The sequence below is a fragment of the Dermacentor silvarum genome, chromosome 3 (genome assembly GCF_013339745.2).
Source record: "Dermacentor silvarum isolate Dsil-2018 chromosome 3, BIME_Dsil_1.4, whole genome shotgun sequence".
NCBI lineage: Eukaryota > Metazoa > Arthropoda > Arachnida > Ixodida > Ixodidae > Dermacentor > Dermacentor silvarum.
Window position 1 is genome coordinate 70967440 of NC_051156.1, and position 22384 is coordinate 70989823.

General features: G+C 44.9%; 1 long non-coding RNA gene across 1 annotated transcript in view; it reads left to right on the forward strand.

The window, feature by feature from the left end:
• LOC125943816 (uncharacterized) overlaps positions 1–19999 on the forward strand; it is a 101175-nt gene extending 81176 nt beyond the window's left edge. Inside the window, exons 2-3 of the long non-coding RNA XR_007465915.1 lie at positions 8055–8161; positions 19731–19999. This is a non-coding gene — a long non-coding RNA (uncharacterized LOC125943816). The remainder of the gene's footprint in view (positions 1–8054; positions 8162–19730) is intronic.
• The last annotated feature ends 2385 nt before the right edge of the window (positions 20000–22384 follow it).

A 22384-nucleotide genomic window follows, 5' to 3' on the forward strand; every position in this document is an offset into this window, starting at 1 on the left:
CTGTTTCAATAATATATTCTGGTAGGTACTTGTGCAAAACGTCAAAATTAGGTGTTTAGTGGGGATCTCTTTGTCATCCCGCCTGATCTTAATTCTTTGGACATTTGTCACATGCTGTTCCTTCCAGCCCTCAAGGAGCTCGGTTTCACTCAAGTCAAGGAAATCTTGTTCTGATATAACTCCGCGTGAACTGTTCAGAGATCGGTGGGGGTTCATCGAGACAGGGGTATTACCAATTTCAGCAAGTCCGGACAGTTTCTCGAACTGATTCTTGTCATTAAGTTCTATCAATAGATCACCGCTGGCCATTTTTGTGACCTTATAGCCGGGACCTAGTTTCTCAGTAAGGCATTTCGCAACGACAAATGGTGATAGTGTTCTTGCAGTTTATCACTGTTTTGACAACTTAGCACGTGGTACTTCGGGTATATTTCTTTGGTCTGGACAAAAAGCTTCAGAGAGTCATCGGTGCGCCCTCTCTTGGAAAGAGGGCGATCGGGGAGTCGGGGGAATGACGAAAAAAGCCATAAAGGGAACAATAATTTCGGTAGCTATGCCAGCCACCCACCACCGAGCCCAACATGGGGACGCTACGAAACCCGAAGGCAACGAAGACGCCAGCTGTACAAAGCCACTATAACCTAATATAATAGACCCAAGGCTGGATAAACTACACCAGGTTAACCCTTGCTGCCTGGAAAATTGGAAGTAAAACGAAGTGAAGAGGAGACAGGAGAGATGGAAAGTGAGAGAGAAAGACGAAGGTTGGAGGGAGAGAGAGACAGGAAAAGGCAACTACCGATTTCCCCCGGGTGGGTCAGTCCGGGGGTGCCGTCTACGTGAAGCCGAGGCCAAAGAGGTGTGTTGCCTCCGCCGGGGGGCCATAAAGGTCCAAACACCCGGCTTCGGCTCAACCTCCAGGATCCCCTTTTCCCCGGACACGGCTAAGCCGCGCACGGTTAGACGCGGGAGGGTCCAACCCCCATGTGCTCGGGTCCGTGGTGTCGCAACACACCAAACGCCTGCTTTCGCAGACGCCCCTGCGGGGTCGCGGGAAAAGAATTAGCCATAAAATATTCATGTTTCGGCAGAAACGCCAGCCACCCACCATGGAGTCCTACTAGGGGACGCTGCAGTGCCTGTAAACATAGGCCCTGCAGACGCCAGCCGTACGTCACCACTATAACCGAATATGAAATAACCTAGGCAGGCTACTCACACAGGGTTAACCCTCGCTGCCAAGAAGATCGGAAGGAATATAGAAGAGAGGAGAAGACAGGAAAGATTAAAAGTAAGAGAGAAAGACGAAGGTTGGAGAGGAGGATAGGAAAAGGCAACTACCGATTTCTCCCGGATGGGTCAGTCCGGGAGTGCCGTCTACGTGAAGCCGAGGCCAAAGGGGTGTGTTGCCTCCGCCGAGGGGCCATAAAGGTCCAAGCACTCAACATCGGCTCAACCCCCAGGATCCCCTTTTCCCCGGACACGGCTAAGCCACGCACGGTTAAACGTGGGAGGGTCCAACCCTCGTGTGCTCGGGTCCGTGGTGTCGCAGCACACCAAACGCCTGCTGACGCAGACGCCCCTGCGGGGCATTCAACCGTGGAATAGCTACCGACGCAGTAACTGGCTTGTCTACAAATCCAGCCCACACAAAAAGGGGAACACCTTAAAAATGCCAAGGCATTAAAAGAGTCAGCTGGTTCACCCTTTGCACCAGTGTGTTCTTCGTAACCGAAGCACGTTGTCTCTTAAGTTGTTTTATCACAAGTGATCATCTCAACTAGCCTGCTGTCCGTATTATGTAGGGAATCAATATATCGAATAACGTGCTATTTTCTTCGTTGTCTCAAATACATTTTTTGGTGCGTGTAGATGCGAACAAGCTGCAACAGTAAGTGCTAGTCTTGTGTGGCGAATTCATTCAGTTTTGATGAATTTTGCTGCATGTCTTCAAAGCAACTTCAGTTCTAACTCCTCATGCAAATAATTCGATATGGTTTTTTCTCGTCTCGTTCCGGCGCATTTTCCCGTCAAATCTTAGTTGCAGTATTCAGGGTATCACTTCTTCTAGATATTGTGCCTTGTCTGGTGTTGCCATGAGTGCTATAATGACATCTAGTTGTCGCATACGCTCGTAAATATAGAAATGTAATACCCGTGTCACACGGGCGTTTCGAAGGCCTTCCAACCGATAGTCAGTTGACTCAAAGGTCAAGTTCGAACTGCTACACGAGCGGTTTCGAAGGCCGTCGAGTCAATAGTCTATCGAGTCAACGGAGCACTCCTCAACTCTATCGAAATCTCGATGGCCTTTCAGCTACGGAAGCGGAAACAGCGCGAACATGCCCTCTCGTTCACAGTGTGCTCGTACTCATGGTTAGAAAAAACAAATCGAACCAAAATGCTCTAAAAATACTATATATGAGTGTTATTAATTATTCAATAAAGTATTTTTAACACTTGACATGTGCAAACTGTACATACTCTCGACAACAGCGACGTGCTTGTGTTCATTCCTTTCTCCATGTTGTCTAGTACACTCTCCCTCTACTCAATATGCTGCCGGCTGCCGTCATATCGCCGCCATTTCGCAGTATAAACAAACATAAAAGAAATTATAGTGCTTTTAAGTGGTTTTAATGTTGTTTAACTTTTGGTGACATGAAAACGAAAATAAAGATCCGCAGCGCCACACAATTTTGCGAGAAACGCCTGAACCACTCAACGGCCTTTCAAATGTGCCGTGTAGCAGCGCGACAACTCCTTTGGGTCGATAAAGTTGTGGCGTTTCGAAGGCCGTTGACTGGGAGGCCTTCCAAATATGCCCGTGTGACACAGGTATAACACGAATGTAGCATTGTACCGCACACGACCTATTAAGACGCTGATCAGCCTAAATGACTAGCTAAAGATATCACTGCATGAGTGACAAGAGATCCGCTATAGAATTAATTGACTCAGCCGATAGCTTTCGTGAATAAAACTTAATAGCTTAATGTCAACTGTCGCATATGAAATAGCAGATTTGATCGACCGATTTCGTTCTATCAGTAATACAACAAATAAGGGACCTTATCGGCATAGACGCGAGGCCATCAGCCACTGTTCATAGGAGTTGGCTTTGGACTCATCTAAAGACCAAAATTGAATGTCCAAATTGAAGTGACAAGCAAGTCTCCTTATCAAGGCTTGCTGTGGCCACTTACCGACAGATAAATTTATGCTATTAGACGTACTAGATACCACTATCCGATGCAAGTGCTACGCAGTGGGCACAGTACAGTGCGTTCGCGTAACTCAATCACGGCTAGTTCTTCGAATATCACACTGTTACAAAGCAAATATGATGAATACCAAGTCCAATCTTCAAAAATAACCTTCATTATGTGTAACACATCAAATATTCACGAGGTGTGTCCTTCGGGAAAGAGGTCACAGGAATTTTCCTGCGCACGTTTATACAGCGATAAAACACGAGTTCGATCTACAATTCACTGAGCACTTCTAAGTAGAGGACCCTCTGGAATGAACTGAGCGTCAGCTCTTCCATAGGTGAGACATTCACAACTTCTCAAAACTTTGATTCGCTAAAATTTCAAATGTAGTATTTTACGGATTATATTTCTTTCTTAAACTCTACTTTTTGGCGTGGACAATTCTAAAAAGTCGATATCATTTTCAAGAGACATCAGAATGGGTCATCTTATAATCAACAGAATTTCGATAACTAACTTTTCAGTTGTTTAATGTACGGCAAATATTACAGCATGAGAAACAAGTGTTGAGATCGCAATTTTGAGGATGGAACAAGGTTAATCTCATGTGTTCCCAATTGTGAAAAAACACATTTATTGGCGTTCGACATGTTTTCCGCTCAATGCTTAAAGGGACACTAAAGAGAAACAGGAAGTTCAGCTGGAATAAAAGAGGGACCTTCAGGAATGCATGCCGTTTTTGTTGGGTGCAAAAATATGAGTTATTAGCGGAGAAATTCGTAAACAAGGCCAAATATCTCTTCCTCAATTTCTCTCACCCTAGATTTGGCGCTGAAGCAGTGTCGTCACAGATTGCATTGCTCTCAGCGAATCAGAATGCGCCATGATACGTCACCGCTTGCGTAAACGGCCAAGGCGCTGGGCTGGATGTATCATGGCTGCATGCATGGTCGCTGCGTTTGCGTTCGCCGCGATGGATACCGTAGCTGCCGCTGAACCTTGCAACGAAGAGCTCGCCAGGAAAGCAGGACTGCATTTCAGCGATATTCAGTGAAACGGAGCGCGAAATGATCCTCTGTGCTCGAGCGGTAGGTGTTTCCGCGTGCGATGGCGGTGAGCCGCCGGCCGCGCCGGCGGAATGCAGAGCTTCGTTTTCGTCGATGGGAGGCGAAGCGTCCGGTCCGCCAGGCGACGATGTTCCCGACAGAACAAGCGTAGAAAGTTGTGCACGTACTCAGTATGGTTATTTCGTGGCTTTATTTAATGACATTCAGCACTCACCGAGCCGCCAGTTTGCTGCTGCAGCCCCACCGGTAGGAGGTTTGATGAAGGCCGCATTGAGGGAACAGCTGCTCGAGAAAGGACTGGCCTCTGGGGCACGCCAAGATACTTTCCGAGGGCAAGATTATACACATAATCCGAGGGCGAGAAATGCAGAGAGCACACCATCGGTTTCTCTGGCTCTTTTGCCGTTTTATCATCGGCAGAGCACTGAGCCATTGCGAACGCCGGGGAGCCGGGGCTCTCCGAGCGACGCCACATGAAAGGACACAATCGAGTCAACACTGCCGCATGCCCCTGATCAGCGCCTTGGGCCATTTATACAGCCCTCAACACTACACACACGAGGCATTTTCTGGCTGTTTCCCGCGAAGTCAACGTTTTTCGAGCCACGCAACACGCAACCAAACACCGTAGAGCGGAACAGGCGCGCGCGACGATGCATTGACCAAAAACGAAACTACGAAACTATCACGGCCGCATGTTTCGCTATGCCACTTTTTCTTATTTATTTAATTTTGTGCTAAACTTGTACTTCCTCGCTTGAAACGGTTTAAAAAGTTGGAAAATGCTGTTTATGTACGTTTAAGGTGTATTTCATTTTGCATTTATAAACAGCGATAAATCGCTCTCGACCAATCGCGACCGGCCTGCGTTTGTAATCTCCGACGTCACATCACGTAGTGCGGGAATTTCGAAGGGGCGTCAGCACCTATTCTTCAGTTTTTCGCTATTTTCTCGCTTATTAAACATCTGTTTGCAGTAAGAATGGTATGGCTGTGATCGTGAAGGGATAATCTACCATTTAAGCTCAACTTCCGGTTTCTCTTTAGTGTCCCTTTAAGAAGGCGATTAAGTAAATAAAGCAAGTGGAACACAATTTAATAAAAAATGGTTAGTAAAGTTCTACAATGTAGTCAATCAGGCATCTAAATTTGTTAAGCAAGTACAGTCAACCTCTTCGAATAGTCCGACACCGTGAAGCTTCGCGCAATCTTCAAACTACAGTGGTTAGAGTGACTAGAGGAGTACTTATTCTACCGACATATTTTTCTGGTATTAAAAGTGTTAGGTGCAACCCTGCGCAAACTAACGGAGAATCTACGATCAGTAGCACACTCCAAATGCAATCGGTCCCAGCGCGGCCGAAGGATTGCCATTCTAACAAAGGGATCGTTTAGAAGTGTCTCCAGGCGTTAACTACGTTATAGTACTAAAATACAGAGCAGAATGGAGACATAGCGCTCAGGAATCGGGCTTGGAAACGCCGAAAAATATAATAATGCGTCGAAGCCGGAACATTTTCGAGTCTTACTGCTGTCGAACTCGAATATATTGTGACGGAAGCGAGATGGAGAAGAAGGATATATTTACAAATTATATCGAGAGGAGGCTAGGGCAAGAGATGTCAGATCCGGCCCAAGCGCTGGCGTCTTCATCATCATCTTTGTCGCTTTGGCAAGCATCGCGTTGATCCATGTATGGATCGCTCCGTAACATCACTGTCTGGCGGTGGAAGCGCCGTCCTGGCACTTGCTATGAAGGCGAGGAGCTAGAAGAGCAGTATGGCTTAAACCGGGAAACATGAACTTCAGTTGGCAGCGATGAGGTTGAAGAAGCAGGATCCAGGAGTACAATTTTGTAATTTACGTCACCGAGTTCACGAAGAACCTTGTGGGGCCCGGTGTAATGTGAGAGGGACTTCTTTGATAGGCGAATGCGGCGGCATGGCGACCATAGGAGTACCAGAGAGCCAGGCGTGAAGTGTACACTTCTGTGTCGGCTATCGTAATGGGACTTCTGGGCTGCTTCTGAAGCAGAAAGTCGATTGTCGGCAAGTTGACGAGCTGCACCGGCTCGAGTTGCAACGCCACTGGCGTATTCAGTAGGTGAGTGAGGAGCCGAAGGAAGCAAAGTCTGGAAGGGCAATGCAGGATGTCAGCCAAACAGCAGATAAAACAGTGAATATCCAGCGGTGTCATGCCGCGAGGAATTGTACGCAAAGGTAACAAAGGGAAACGTGCAGTACCAGTTACGGTGATCTGGTGAAACATACATGGCCAGCATCTCGGTTAGCGTTCGATTCAGGCGCTCGGTCAATCCATTCGTCTGCGGATGACAAGCGGTCGTGAGCTTATGTTCAGTGGAGCAAGCACGAAGGATGTCATCTACCACCCTTGACAGGAAGTACCTCCCGCGATCGGTGAGGAGCTGCCGAGGGGCGCCATGATGTAGAATTACGAGAATTACGTCGTGCAGGAGAAAGTCAGCGACGTCTGTAGAACAGCTTGTCAGTAAATCCCTGGTGATTGCGAAGCGCGTGGCGTAGTCTGTCGCGACCGCAACCCATTTGTTTCCCGAGATGGACGTAGGGAAAGGGCCTAGAAGGTCAAGGCCGACCCGGAAGAATGGCTCTGCAGGGATATCAATAGAGTGTAGCTGGCCTGTAGGCAGCGCTGAAGGGCGCTTGCGGCGTTGGCAGCGTTCACAAGCAGCGACGTAGCGGAGCACAGAACGATACATGCCAGGCCAGAAAAACCGGCGTTGGATGCGGGCGTAAGTACGCGAGACAACTAGGTGACCGGCAGTTGGTACGTCGTGAAGCTAGTGAAGAACACTGGAGCGAAGATGGCGAGGTAAGACAAGCAGAAGCTCTGGGCTATCTGAGCTGAGATTACGCCGATACAGAACGTTGTCGTGTAGCTCAAACAGGCGAATAGAATGGTGTGGTGATGGAGAGTTAAGACGGTCGATGATGAGTCGTAAAGACGCGTCTCGTCGCTGTTCGGTGGGGATATAATCCAAAGCAAGGATGGACATTACGCAGGCGTCGGAGTCAGGGTCAATGAGGTCGGGAGCATCGACAGGGTGACGGCATAAGCAATCAGCGTCGTGGTGCAATCGTCCAGACTTGTAGTGCACAGCAAACGAGTATTCTTGAAGCCGTAACGCCCAGTGGCCGAGACATCCAGACATCCCTTCAGCGACGAAAGCCAGCATAGAGCATGATGGTGTGTAATTACAGAAAAAGTTCGGCCAAACAAGTAAGGTCTGAATTTGTTGACAGCCCACACTAAAGCCAGGCACTCGCGTTCAGTGATGAAAAACTTTCATTCGGAAGAGGACAGAAGGCGACTGGCGTAGGTGATGACGCGTTCCTTGCCGATCCGCCGCAAGTGCTAGCGTCTTCATCGTCGTCTTTGTCGCTCTGCCAAGCGTCGCGTTGATTCATGTATTGATCGCTCCGTAACATAATCGAATCTTAAGGGGATAACAAAAACGTTTGATGTATCGGCTGTTCGATATATACAGAATCACGTAGGCGAAATTGCAGCAGCCGTCTTATAAAGACCAGGAAAAGTGTCATGTTGTTATTTCGGCCGACAAGCGTAGTGTCCCGGGCCGAGTGGATATGTATATTAAGCATTGAAATTCACCACATATCGCGTCTTATAAAGGTAACGCTGCATTTTTTCATGCCATCTTTGTTACCTAATTAAACAATGTTCTACGACAGCTGTGCTTTCAAATCACCTGTTTGCGTCATTCTTTCACCAGGGCCGTGTTTCACTCTGCATCAAGACATATCAGCAAATTGCAATTTCTGGCTGTAATGGTGGGACGCATCACGGCGCTTCTTCTGATCTTTGCTATGTACGCCTATGGTGAATCCAAACTCGTTCTAGACTGTCACTGAGAGTGACATTTCTTGTGGTGCGATATCACCTAGATATCTTAAGTTTACGTAGCCGCTCAAGGATGTTTCTCAGTTTGTTTCGCATGCTCTTAAAATATGACATAATAAAGTGAAGCATCATTTCTGTTAAACATAGCAACCGTAGCAGGAAGTGAAATTTTCGGTAACATTCAGGTAAACACATGAACGGTGCAATAAAAAGGCATAAAATCCTGCAATATCGCCCATGCATAAAAGTGGCAATTTACTAGAAAACACGTTGGCTTAGCAGATCAATCTCCAGCTGTGTCACATTGACATAACCGTAGCAATAGAAACCGAATGATACGATCCGCAAACTTTAAAGTGACATATGGACAGGCAAAAATAGAATTAGCAAAGACGCCTTGCAAAACGCCGCCTAAGTTCACTAAAACTGCGGCATCCAGTATAGAGGTTCTGGTTGCCGACATAGATCAGTGTGAATTTAAAAAAAAATTATGTTATGTTAATAGGATAGTAGAGTTTAATAAATGCGGTAACAAAGGCAACGTTTTCCGTGTAGCGGCTACGACGTCAAAGCGAAAATTTGCCTTTGTTGCTAATTGTGGCCATTTCCATTTTGGGAATGCTGTACGCTCCAGGAAAATCAATTCCTGGTATTTATCTATTGGTATATTATCTGCGCAGGTGTCATGGCCATTCCAACTAATCAAGATACCACAGCACGAAGAAGTTCAGTCCCGACTGCTGCCAACGAAGATGCAAGAATCGACCCAGCTGTGCTCGGAAGCTTAGTGGGTTCAGGCGTCAGCTGAAACTCACGTGATTCGCTGCAGCAAGAAAGCAGCGCGAGAAACCCCCACTTTTGTCGCATGCTCACTGCCTTCTTTATGGAGATTATTTTTCAAGCCTGAAATGAAATAAAATGTTGCATAATGACGTTGTAGTTGACTCTTTTTATTTTATGAATAACACTTTAAAAATTTACAAGCAAAATTTGAATCAGTTCATTGTCCGTCATATTTATTACTCTGCAAGTGACATTAAATCACAGATGTACCACTTATGAACAGATCTGATTCTATCAATTTTCGGTACAGTCTATTTGCAGCCGTCCGACTACTTTATTCTAAGTGTTACGGGTGCACAAAAATCTCATCTCACTACTTCTCATTCTCATTCATGTCGTCTGCTTTTAAGTGCCCTGAATCACTCGCGGTAGTTATTTTTCATCACTTTGCGTTTTTCTGAAAACTTTGTTGTTGCAACATCCGTGCCAGTACTAGCAATTGTGCCTTGTCGGGTGTTGCCATGGGTACTATACAGGCATGTATTTGTCGTATAAATATATAGATGTGACACAAATTTAACACTGTAGCATGCATCACTTTTATCACACGTTGATAAGCTGAAATGACCAGCTAAAGATATCGCTACATGACTGATGAGAGATGAGCATCTACAGAACTAATGAATTCAGCCGATCGCTTCCGTGCATGAAACGAAATAGCTTAATGTCAACTGTCGCATATCAAAAATAGATTTGATTGACCTATTCATGTTGATCATTTATACGAATAATTAGGGACTTTATTTTCATGGACGCGAGGCCATCAGCCTCTACTGCCATAATGAGAAAACACATGTGTAGACACTAAACTAAAAATGTATGACCAAATCGTCATTATTTGCAGGAGTTGGATTATGACTCATCTTAAGTCCTGAAATTGAAGGCCAAAATTGAAGTGACAATCAGCTCTCCTTATCAAGGCTTGCGGTAAAAACCGACACATACATTTATGCTAGTAGACGTAGATACCACTCTCGGGTGCTACGCACTGGACACAGTACAGTGCGTTCGCGTAAGTCAATCACCACTGATACTTTGAGTGTCACCGTGTTACAAAGCACACATGGCGAATAGAAGTACAAAGTTCAAAAACAACCTTCATTATGCGTAACCGATGAAATGCTGACGAGCTGCATCCGCCGGGAAAGACGTCACATGAAGTTTGCTGCGCACGTGGAGTAGTTCGTACAGCTATAAAATGAGAGTTCGGTCTACATTTTACAGCTCTCCTTATCAAGGCTTGCGGTAATAACCGACAGATACATTTATGCTAGTAGACGTAGATACCACTCTCGGGTGCTACGCACTGGACACAGTACAGTGCGTTCGCGTAAGCCAATCACCACTGATACTTTGAGTGTCACCGTGTTACAAAGCACACATGGCGAATAGAAGTACAAAGTTCAAAAACAACCTTCATTATGCGTAACCGATGAAATGCTGACGAGCTGCATCCGCCGGGAAAGACGTCACATGAAGTTTGCTGCGCACGTGGAGTAGTTCGTACAGCTATAAAATGAGAGTTCGGTCTACATTTTACAGCTCTCCTTATCAAGGCTTGCGGTAATAACCGACAGATACATTTATGCTAGTAGACGTAGATACCACTCTCGGGTGCTACGCACTGGACACAGTACAGTGCGTTCGCGTAAGCCAATCACCACTGATACTTTGAGTGTCACCGTGTTACAAAGCACACATGGCGAATAGAAGTACAAAGTTCAAAAACAACCTTCATTATGCGTAACCGATGAAATGCTGACGAGCTGCATCCGCCGGGAAAGACGTCACATGAAGTTTGCTGCGCACGTGGAGTAGTTCGTACAGCTATAAAATGAGAGTTCGGTCTACATTTTACAGCTCTCCTTATCAAGGCTTGCGGTAATAACCGACAGATACATTTATGCTAGTAGACGTAGATACCACTCTCGGGTGCTACGCACTGGACACAGTACAGTGCGTTCGCGTAAGCCAATCACCACTGATACTTTGAGTGTCACCGTGTTACAAAGCACACATGGCGAATAGAAGTACAAAGTTCAAAAACAACCTTCATTATGCGTAACCGATGAAATGCTGACGAGCTGCATCCGCCGGGAAAGACGTCACATGAAGTTTGCTGCGCACGTGGAGTAGTTCGTACAGCTATAAAATGAGAGTTCGGTATACATTTTACAGCTCTCCTTATCAAGGCTTGCGGTAATAACCGACAGATACATTTATGCTAGTAGACGTAGATACCACTCTCGGGTGCTACGCACTGGACACAGTACAGTGCGTTCGCGTAAGCCAATCACCACTGATACTTTGAGTGTCACCGTGTTACAAAGCACACATGGCGAATAGAAGTACAAAGTTCAAAAACAACCTTCATTATGCGTAACCGATGAAATGCTGACGAGCTGCATCCGCCGGGAAAGACGTCACATGAAGTTTGCTGCGCACGTGGAGTAGTTCGTACAGCTATAAAATGAGAGTTCGGTCTACATTTTACAGCTCTCCTTATCAAGGCTTGCGGTAATAACCGACAGATACATTTATGCTAGTAGACGTAGATACCACTCTCGGGTGCTACGCACTGGACACAGTACAGTGCGTTCGCGTAAGCCAATCACCACTGATACTTTGAGTGTCACCGTGTTACAAAGCACACATGGCGAATAGAAGTACAAAGTTCAAAAACAACCTTCATTATGCGTAACCGATGAAATGCTGACGAGCTGCATCCGCCGGGAAAGACGTCACATGAAGTTTGCTGCGCACGTGGAGTAGTTCGTACAGCTATAAAATGAGAGTTCGGTCTACATTTTACAGCTCTCCTTATCAAGGCTTGCGGTAATAACCGACAGATACATTTATGCTAGTAGACGTAGATACCACTCTCGGGTGCTACGCACTGGACACAGTACAGTGCGTTCGCGTAAGCCAATCACCACTGATACTTTGAGTGTCACCGTGTTACAAAGCACACATGGCGAATAGAAGTACAAAGTTCAAAAACAACCTTCATTATGCGTAACCGATGAAATGCTGACGAGCTGCATCCGCCGGGAAAGACGTCACATGAAGTTTGCTGCGCACGTGGAGTAGTTCGTACAGCTATAAAATGAGAGTTCGGTCTACATTTTACTAGCTCTCCTTATGAAGGCTTGCGGTAATAACCGACAGATACATTTATGCTAGTAGACGTAGATACCACTCTCGGGTGCTACGCACTGGACACAGTACAGTGCGTTCGCGTAAGCCAATCACCACTGATACTTTGAGTGTCACCGTGTTACAAAGCACACATGGCGAATAGAAGTACAAAGTTCAAAAACAACCTTCATTATGCGTAACCGATGAAATGCTGACGAGCTGCATCCGCCGGGAAAGACGTCACATGAAGTTTGCTGCGCACGTGGAGTAGTTCGTACAGCTATAAAATGAGAGTTCGGTATACATTTTACAGCTCTCCTTATCAAGGCTTGCGGTAATAACCGACAGATACATTTATGCTAGTAGACGTAGATACCACTCTCGGGTGCTACGCACTGGACACAGTACAGTGCGTTCGCGTAAGCCAATCACCACTGATACTTTGAGTGTCACCGTGTTACAAAGCACACATGGCGAATAGAAGTACAAAGTTCAAAAACAACCTTCATTATGCGTAACCGATGAAATGCTGACGAGCTGCATCCGCCGGGAAAGACGTCACATGAAGTTTGCTGCGCACGTGGAGTAGTTCGTACAGCTATAAAATGAGAGTTCGGTATACATTTTACTGCTCTCCATATCAAGGCTTGCGGTAATAACCGACAGATACATTTATGCTAGTAGACGTAGATACCACTCTCGGGTGCTACGCACTGGACACAGTACAGTGCGTTCGCGTAAGCCAATCACCACTGATACTTTGAGTGTCACCGTGTTACAAAGCACACATGGCGAATAGAAGTACAAAGTTCAAAAACAACCTTCATTATGCGTAACCGATGAAATGCTGACGAGCTGCATCCGCCGGGAAAGACGTCACATGAAGTTTGCTGCGCACGTGGAGTAGTTCGTACAGCTATAAAATGAGAGTTCGGTCTACATTTTACAGCTCTCCTTATCAAGGCTTGCGGTAATAACCGACAGATACATTTATGCTAGTAGACGTAGATACCACTCTCGGGTGCTACGCACTGGACACAGTACAGTGCGTTCGCGTAAGCCAATCACCACTGATACTTTGAGTGTCACCGTGTTACAAAGCACACATGGCGAATAGAAGTACAAAGTTCAAAAACAACCTTCATTATGCGTAACCGATGAAATGCTGACGAGCTGCATCCGCCGGGAAAGACGTCACATGAAGTTTGCTGCGCACGTGGAGTAGTTCGTACAGCTATAAAATGAGAGTTCGGTCTACATTTTACAGCTCTCCTTATCAAGGCTTGCGGTAATAACCGACAGATACATTTATGCTAGTAGACGTAGATACCACTCTCGGGTGCTACGCACTGGACACAGTACAGTGCGTTCGCGTAAGCCAATCACCACTGATACTTTGAGTGTCACCGTGTTACAAAGCACACATGGCGAATAGAAGTACAAAGTTCAAAAACAACCTTCATTATGCGTAACCGATGAAATGCTGACGAGCTGCATCCGCCGGGAAAGACGTCACATGAAGTTTGCTGCGCACGTGGAGTAGTTCGTACAGCTATAAAATGAGAGTTCGGTCTACATTTTACAGCTCTCCTTATCAAGGCTTGCGGTAATAACCGACAGATACATTTATGCTAGTAGACGTAGATACCACTCTCGGGTGCTACGCACTGGACACAGTACAGTGCGTTCGCGTAAGCCAATCACCACTGATACTTTGAGTGTCACCGTGTTACAAAGCACACATGGCGAATAGAAGTACAAAGTTCAAAAACAACCTTCATTATGCGTAACCGATGAAATGCTGACGAGCTGCATCCGCCGGGAAAGACGTCACATGAAGTTTGCTGCGCACGTGGAGTAGTTCGTACAGCTATAAAATGAGAGTTCGGTCTACATTTTACAGCTCTCCTTATCAAGGCTTGCGGTAATAACCGACAGATACATTTATGCTAGTAGACGTAGATACCACTCTCGGGTGCTACGCACTGGACACAGTACAGTGCGTTCGCGTAAGCCAATCACCACTGATACTTTGAGTGTCACCGTGTTACAAAGCACACATGGCGAATAGAAGTACAAAGTTCAAAAACAACCTTCATTATGCGTAACCGATGAAATGCTGACGAGCTGCATCCGCCGGGAAAGACGTCACATGAAGTTTGCTGCGCACGTGGAGTAGTTCGTACAGCTATAAAATGAGAGTTCGGTATACATTTTACAGCTCTCCTTATCAAGGCTTGCGGTAATAACCGACAGATACATTTATGCTAGTAGACGTAGATACCACTCTCGGGTGCTACGCACTGGACACAGTACAGTGCGTTCGCGTAAGCCAATCACCACTGATACTTTGAGTGTCACCGTGTTACAAAGCACACATGGCGAATAGAAGTACAAAGTTCAAAAACAACCTTCATTATGCGTAACCGATGAAATGCTGACGAGCTGCATCGCCGGGAAAGACGTCACATGAAGTTTGCTGCGCACGTGGAGTAGTTCGTACAGCTATAAAATGAGAGTTCGGTCTACATTTTACAGCTCTCCTTATCAAGGCTTGCGGTAATAACCGACAGATACATTTATGCTAGTAGACGTAGATACCACTCTCGGGTGCTACGCACTGGACACAGTACAGTGCGTTCGCGTAGATCAATGACCGCTGGTATTTTGAGTGTCACCGTATGCAAAGCGCACATGGCGAATAGAAGTACAAAGTTCAAAAACAACCTTCATTATGCGTAACCGATGAAATGCTGACGAGCTGCATCCGCCGGGAAAGACGTCACATGAAGTTTGCTGCGCACGTGGAGTAGTTCGTACAGCTATAAAATGAGAGTTCGGTCTACATTTTACAGCTCTCCTTATCAAGGCTTGCGGTAATAACCGACAGATACATTTATGCTAGTAGACGTAGATACCACTCTCGGGTGCTACGCACTGGACACAGTACAGTGCGTTCGCGTAAGCCAATCACCACTGATACTTTGAGTGTCACCGTGTTACAAAGCACACATGGCGAATAGAAGTACAAAGTTCAAAAACAACCTTCATTATGCGTAACCGATGAAATGCTGACGAGCTGCATCCGCCGGGAAAGACGTCACATGAAGTTTGCTGCGCACGTGGAGTAGTTCGTACAGCTATAAAATGAGAGTTCGGTATACATTTTACAGCTCTCCTTATCAAGGCTTGCGGTAATAACCGACAGATACATTTATGCTAGTAGACGTAGATACCACTCTCGGGTGCTACGCACTGGACACAGTACAGTGCGTTCGCGTAAGCCAATCACCACTGATACTTTGAGTGTCACCGTGTTACAAAGCACACATGGCGAATAGAAGTACAAAGTTCAAAAACAACCTTCATTATGCGTAACCGATGAAATGCTGACGAGCTGCATCCGCCGGGAAAGACGTCACATGAAGTTTGCTGCGCACGTGGAGTAGTTCGTACAGCTATAAAATGAGAGTTCGGTCTACATTTTACAGCTCTCCTTATCAAGGCTTGCGGTAATAACCGACAGATACATTTATGCTAGTAGACGTAGATACCACTCTCGGGTGCTACGCACTGGACACAGTACAGTGCGTTCGCGTAAGCCAATCACCACTGATACTTTGAGTGTCACCGTGTTACAAAGCACACATGGCGAATAGAAGTACAAAGTTCAAAAACAACCTTCATTATGCGTAACCGATGAAATGCTGACGAGCTGCATCCGCCGGGAAAGACGTCACATGAAGTTTGCTGCGCACGTGGAGTAGTTCGTACAGCTATAAAATGAGAGTTCGGTCTACATTTTACTAGCTCTCCTTATCAAGGCTTGCGGTAATAACCGACAGATACATTTATGCTAGTAGACGTAGATACCACTCTCGGGTGCTACGCACTGGACACAGTACAGTGCGTTCGCGTAAGCCAATCACCACTGATACTTTGAGTGTCACCGTGTTACAAAGCACACATGGCGAATAGAAGTACAAAGTTCAAAAACAACCTTCATTATGCGTAACCGATGAAATGCTGACGAGCTGCATCCGCCGGGAAAGACGTCACATGAAGTTTGCTGCGCACGTGGAGTAGTTCGTACAGCTATAAAATGAGAGTTCGGTCTACATTTTACAGCTCTCCTTATCAAGGCTTGCGGTAATAACCGACAGATACATTTATGCTAGTAGACGTAGATACCACTCTCGGGTGCTACGCACTGGACACAGTACAGTGCGTTCGCGTAAGCCAATCACCACTGATACTTTGAGTGTCACCGTGTTACAAAGCACACATGGCGAATAGAAGTACAAAGTTCAAAAACAACCTTCATTATGCGTAACCGATGAAATGCTGACGAGCTGCATCCGCCGGGAAAGACGTCACATGAAGTTTGCTGCGCACGTGGAGTAGTTCGTACAGCTATAAAATGAGAGTTCGGTATACATTTTACAGCTCTCCTTATCAAGGCTTGCGGTAATAACCGACAGATACATTTATGCTAGTAGACGTAGATACCACTCTCGGGTGCTACGCACTGGACACAGTACAGTGCGTTCGCGTAAGCCAATCACCACTGATACTTTGAGTGTCACCGTGTTACAAAGCACACATGGCGAATAGAAGTACAAAGTTCAAAAACAACCTTCATTATGCGTAACCGATGAAATGCTGACGAGCTGCATCCGCCGGGAAAGACGTCACATGAAGTTTGCTGCGCACGTGGAGTAGTTCGTACAGCTATAAAATGAGAGTTCGGTCTACATTTTACAGCTCTCCTTATCAAGGCTTGCGGTAATAACCGACAGATACATTTATGCTAGTAGACGTAGATACCACTCTCGGGTGCTACGCACTGGACACAGTACAGTGCGTTCGCGTAAGCCAATCACCACTGATACTTTGAGTGTCACCGTGTTACAAAGCACACATGGCGAATAGAAGTACAAAGTTCAAAAACAACCTTCATTATGCGTAACCGATGAAATGCTGACGAGCTGCATCCGCCGGGAAAGACGTCACATGAAGTTTGCTGCGCACGTGGAGTAGTTCGTACAGCTATAAAATGAGAGTTCGGTCTACATTTTACTGCTCTCCTTATCAAGGCTTGCGGTAATAACCGACAGATACATTTATGCTAGTAGACGTAGATACCACTCTCGGGTGCTACGCACTGGACACAGTACAGTGCGTTCGCGTAAGCCAATCACCACTGATACTTTGAGTGTCACCGTGTTACAAAGCACACATGGCGAATAGAAGTACAAAGTTCAAAAACAACCTTCATTATGCGTAACCGATGAAATGCTGACGAGCTGCATCCGCCGGGAAAGACGTCACATGAAGTTTGCTGCGCACGTGGAGTAGTTCGTACAGCTATAAAATGAGTTCGGCATACATTTCTCCTTATTTCCATTGCTCTCCTTATCAAGGCATGCGGCAATAACCGACAGATATATTTATGCTAGTAGACGTAGATACCACTCTCGGGTGCTACGCACTGGACACAGTACAGTGCGTTCGCGTAGGTCAACCACCGCTGGTATTTTGAGTGTCACCGTTTGCAAAGCGCACATGGCGAACAGATGTACAAAGTTAAAAAATGACGTTCATTATGCGTAACCGATGAAATGCTGACGAGCTGTATCCGCCGGGAAAGAGGTCACAGGAAGTTTTCTGTGCATGTGGAGTAGTTCGTACAGCTATAAAACGAGAGTTCGGTCTACATTTTACTGAGCACTTCTAAATAGAGGACCGTCTGGAAACAACTGAGTGCCAGCTAAGCCATCGGTGAGATATACACAAGTTCTCAAAACTTCTTTTCGCTAACATTTTAAAAGGCGTTGTATACGGATGATATTTTTTTTCATAAATTAAACATTTTTGGATTTACTACTGTAAAATGTCGATATCATTTTCAAGAATCCATCATCGAATAATTAACAGAATTTTGGTAGCTATGTTTTCAATTTTTACTTGACGGCACATATTATAGCATAACAAACTTAGGCGGTGAAATCGCAAGTCATAATCACTTCAGAGAAATGTTTAGGATGACACAAGTTTCTAATTATGCGTTACGAAAGAGTGCGAAAAAAATTCATTGGTGTTCCACTCATATTAAGCATGAATGCCTAAAGAATCGACCAAATGAATAAAGCAAGTGGAACAGCATTGAAAAAGTTTACTAGGATTGTCGTGTATATTAGCCAATTATGCATTCTAATTTGTTAAGCAAGTACAGCCAACCAGTTTGGGTAGTCCGACACCGCGATTCTCCGCGCAACTTCGATCTGCAGTGGTTAGAGTACCTAGAGGGACGCTGATTAAAATCATGCCAAAATACAAAGCAGAATCCACGAATAGCGCACAGGAATGGGGCTTCGAAACGCCGAAATGAACAAAAATAATAGAGCGTTGGCCCGAACATTTTTTAGCCTTACTACAGTTGCACTCGGATATATGACGTATGAAGGGGATCACAAATAAGATCGACATATAGGTAATTCGATTTACACATAGTCATGTAGGCTAAATTGCAGCAGAAGTCTGATAAAGAACGCAAAAACGGTCAGGTTCTAATTTCGACCCACAACCTTAGCGTCACGGGCCGAGTGGATGCTTATATTAAGCATTCAAATGCGCCATCTATCGCGTCTTATAAAAGTGACGCTGCATTTTCGCTTGCCAACTGTGTGACCTAGTTAAGCAATATTGTAGGACACCCGTGCTTTCAAATAACGTGTTTTCATCATTCTTTCACCAGGACCGGGTTTATGTATGAATCAAGACGTATCAGCGCCTTACGATTTCTGGTTGTAATGTCGGGACGCATCACGGCGCTTCTTCTGGTCTTTGCTATGTTCGCGTATGGTGAGCCCAAACTCTCTCTAGACTGTCACTATGAGTGACATTTCCTATCGTACGACTGCACATGGATATTCTAAATTTACGTCAGCGCTTAAGGGATGTTTCTGAGTTTGTTTCGCATGCTCCTAAAATATGACATAACATACAGAAGCTTTGCTTCCCTAAAACACACACCGGAGCAGTAAGTGAATGCTTGGGTAACATACAAAAAGACAAATAACGGTTCAATAAAAAGGGCATGAAATCCTACAATATCGTCCTTGGATAAAAAGTGGAAATTTATTAGGAAACACGTTCGCTTTGTAGATTTATCTCCAACTGCGTCAAATTGACATAACTGTAGCTATGGGAACCGAATGATGCCATCCGCAAACTTTAAGCTGAGATATGGACAGGCAAAAATAGAGTTAGCAAAGATGCCTGAAAAAGGTCGCTTAACTTCACTAAAACTGCGGCATCGAGTATACGTACAAGTTCTGGTTGTAGATATGTAGCAGTGTGAGTAAAAAAAAATCATGTTAGGTTAACGGGATATTCGTGTTTAATGAATGCGGTAAGAAAGGAATCGTTTTTCGTCCAGCGGCTATGAATTCAATGTGCAAATTTGCTTTTGTTGCTTAATTGTGGCCAATACCATTTTGAGAACCCTGTACTCTCCATGAAAATTAATTCCTCATATTTATCTATTGATCTACTATTTGCACAGGCATCATGGCCATTCCAACTAATCAAGATGCTACAGCACGAGGCAGTTCAGTCCCGCCTGCTGCCAACGAGGATGCAAGAATCGAACTAGCTGCGCTTGGAAGCTTAGTGGGTGGAGGCGTCGGCTGAAGCTCACGTGATTGGCTGCACCAAGAAAGCAGGGCAAGAAAACCCTACTTTTGTCGCTTGTTTACTGCTGTCTTTATCGAGTGGCTTTTTCACGCCTGAAAGAGAATAAAATGGTGCATAAAAGTTGCTTTTTTGTTTTATGAATAACGGTTTTGAAGTATGTGCGCAAAGTTTGAATATATTCTTTCTCCGTCATATTTATTATTCTGGAAATGATATTTTAAATAGCAGATGTACCATTTTTGAACAAATAGGATGCTATCATCGTTGCCATCAATCCGACCACTTTAGATATATGTTAAGGTCTCGTCTTACTACTCCTCATGCATGTCGTCTGCTTTTGAATGCCCTTTTCACTTTACTTACTTTCACTTTAATTTCACTTTAATTAATCTCAACTATGATCATCTTTGCATTACATCAAGTTTTCTAAACCTTCTACGACTGAAAAGTTTCAGCCTCTCAATATAGAAGCGAATTATGGCGGGAGTAATAATTATCGTGTTATCGAACGTTAGAACATGTCGCATCGGCAGTTTAGGGCTCAGTCACTGGGTAATTTTGTAGAACCATTGACAGCTGCTGACAGCATGTTTATGCTGATAGCGTGTTTCCCGATGTTGTTTATTTTTACTCGACGTTTGACAAGAAGTATTGAGAAATAAAGAAATCGACAAAAATAAAATTCGGAATTTATGAGAAAAGATTTACCTTTTTGCAAGGTGAGTATTGCATTCGAAGACCTAATTGAATAGGGTACTATTGCATATTGTATACGAAAGGTATAGATATTCGCACACCGTTGCTGCTGAGATGGAATGTTCGACTATCTCAGCTCTAAAACTTCGCCTTGACAACCGACCAGGTCCTAGTTTAGTGAAGCAGTAAATCATCCATTTTTCGAATAAATTATAGCCTTCCAATACCATGAGCGAGAAAATCGGCACGTGTACATGACGGCTTTTATACTGCAGTCTTTCTGCATGTCACATCTGCCCTTTGGGCGACGTTTGGCAAAGACGCGTGATCATGAGTACTGCTGGTCATGATATACCTATTTCGTTCCTTGGATGTACTAATGTGAAGTACGCATCAATTTCGACATGTCGTTGGAGGCACCACCAGGCGGCCGACAGCTATGATGTGAGCTGAGTTCTGCGGTGACAAAATTTGACATTCCTCCCAAGAAGCCACTTTTTCAGAAAGGTTTACTTTCGTCATGTGAAGTTTTTCTGAGAATAACAACGGATATTTTGGAAGAACCAAGTGCAATTTTCAATAAATCATTTCATTGACTAATTTTACATAAGAGAAGCCTTAACTCCAATGCACAATAGAAAAAAAGCAACCGTCACCTACTTTTCACTTTTTGTACACGCTTTCTGACAGTGATAGTGACCGAAATATTCGAATTTACACATAACTAGTGCATAATATATGAAACCAGTCAGTACAGCGCACTCAGGTCGCTCAAGATTGAAGACCTTGGTTTGTCTTTTTACTTGACTCGTATTACGTATTTCAGATGTAGCTTAACGACATAATTACTTCGCGAATACAAGTTCGAATCATCGTTTTTTCAGGAGTACTTGAGTCTGGCTTGGCATAAGCCAGTGTCCTACACCTTCATTGTGGAAGTAGCCGTGACTCGTAAAATGCAACGTCAGTTCTATAAATAACACTTCTCTTTAGCGAAAATGTTGCCGCATTGCCGCCTTTACTAATCTATCTAGTATCCAGAAATGCCGATGCCAGTTCCTCAAAACCGCCATACAGCACGAATTACTTTGGGAATGCTGGGCTTGTGCGCGGCATGCCCGTGCATGAAATGTAACGCTGTCATAATACCGGTGTGTAACGATGTTGTAGAGATTTTCGCTATTTGAAGAAATTCAACATCCCCGACCACTACCACAATTTGAGAATCGAGAACCTGATTGCTGCTTTCCACTGATGTTCTACCTAAATAAATGTGACTTGGCCAAAGAGCGTCAGTAGATTTCAGTCTCGTCGCAGTTATGTGTTTTTGCTGACGCTTCATTACGCCAGCACTGCAACGTAGTTTCTTTGCCAAACTGTGCTTAATTAGAATCGCGGATGTGTTTTTGCAAGTGCACAAGACAATGACGTTTACATGTTTCGTGTTGGTATGTCACTGCTGCCTTCAATTTCTTGTTGTGTTCTGCATCGGCTGCAACCGCAGTGTCACACTAATGTGTATACAATATGGTGCCCTAGGATTGAAAAGTGTTACGTAACTACAGCAAAGCGCAAACCGACTGTGGAGTACTTTAGTGCGAGCCTGAGGCAAGTATTACCTGGGTGCAATACTAGCCACAATGATAGTGGATGATAAAACGTTTTTTTTTTTGGCGGAAACTGAGAATATCACGAATATTATTATTGACCCTTCGACAGATTCTGACAATCCCGTCTAGTTGGGAGGACGTTTCGCTATTTCAGGCATGAATTCTACACGAATATGTTGACCTCCAAAGGAGCATCCCCTAAAATATGAGGAGCAAG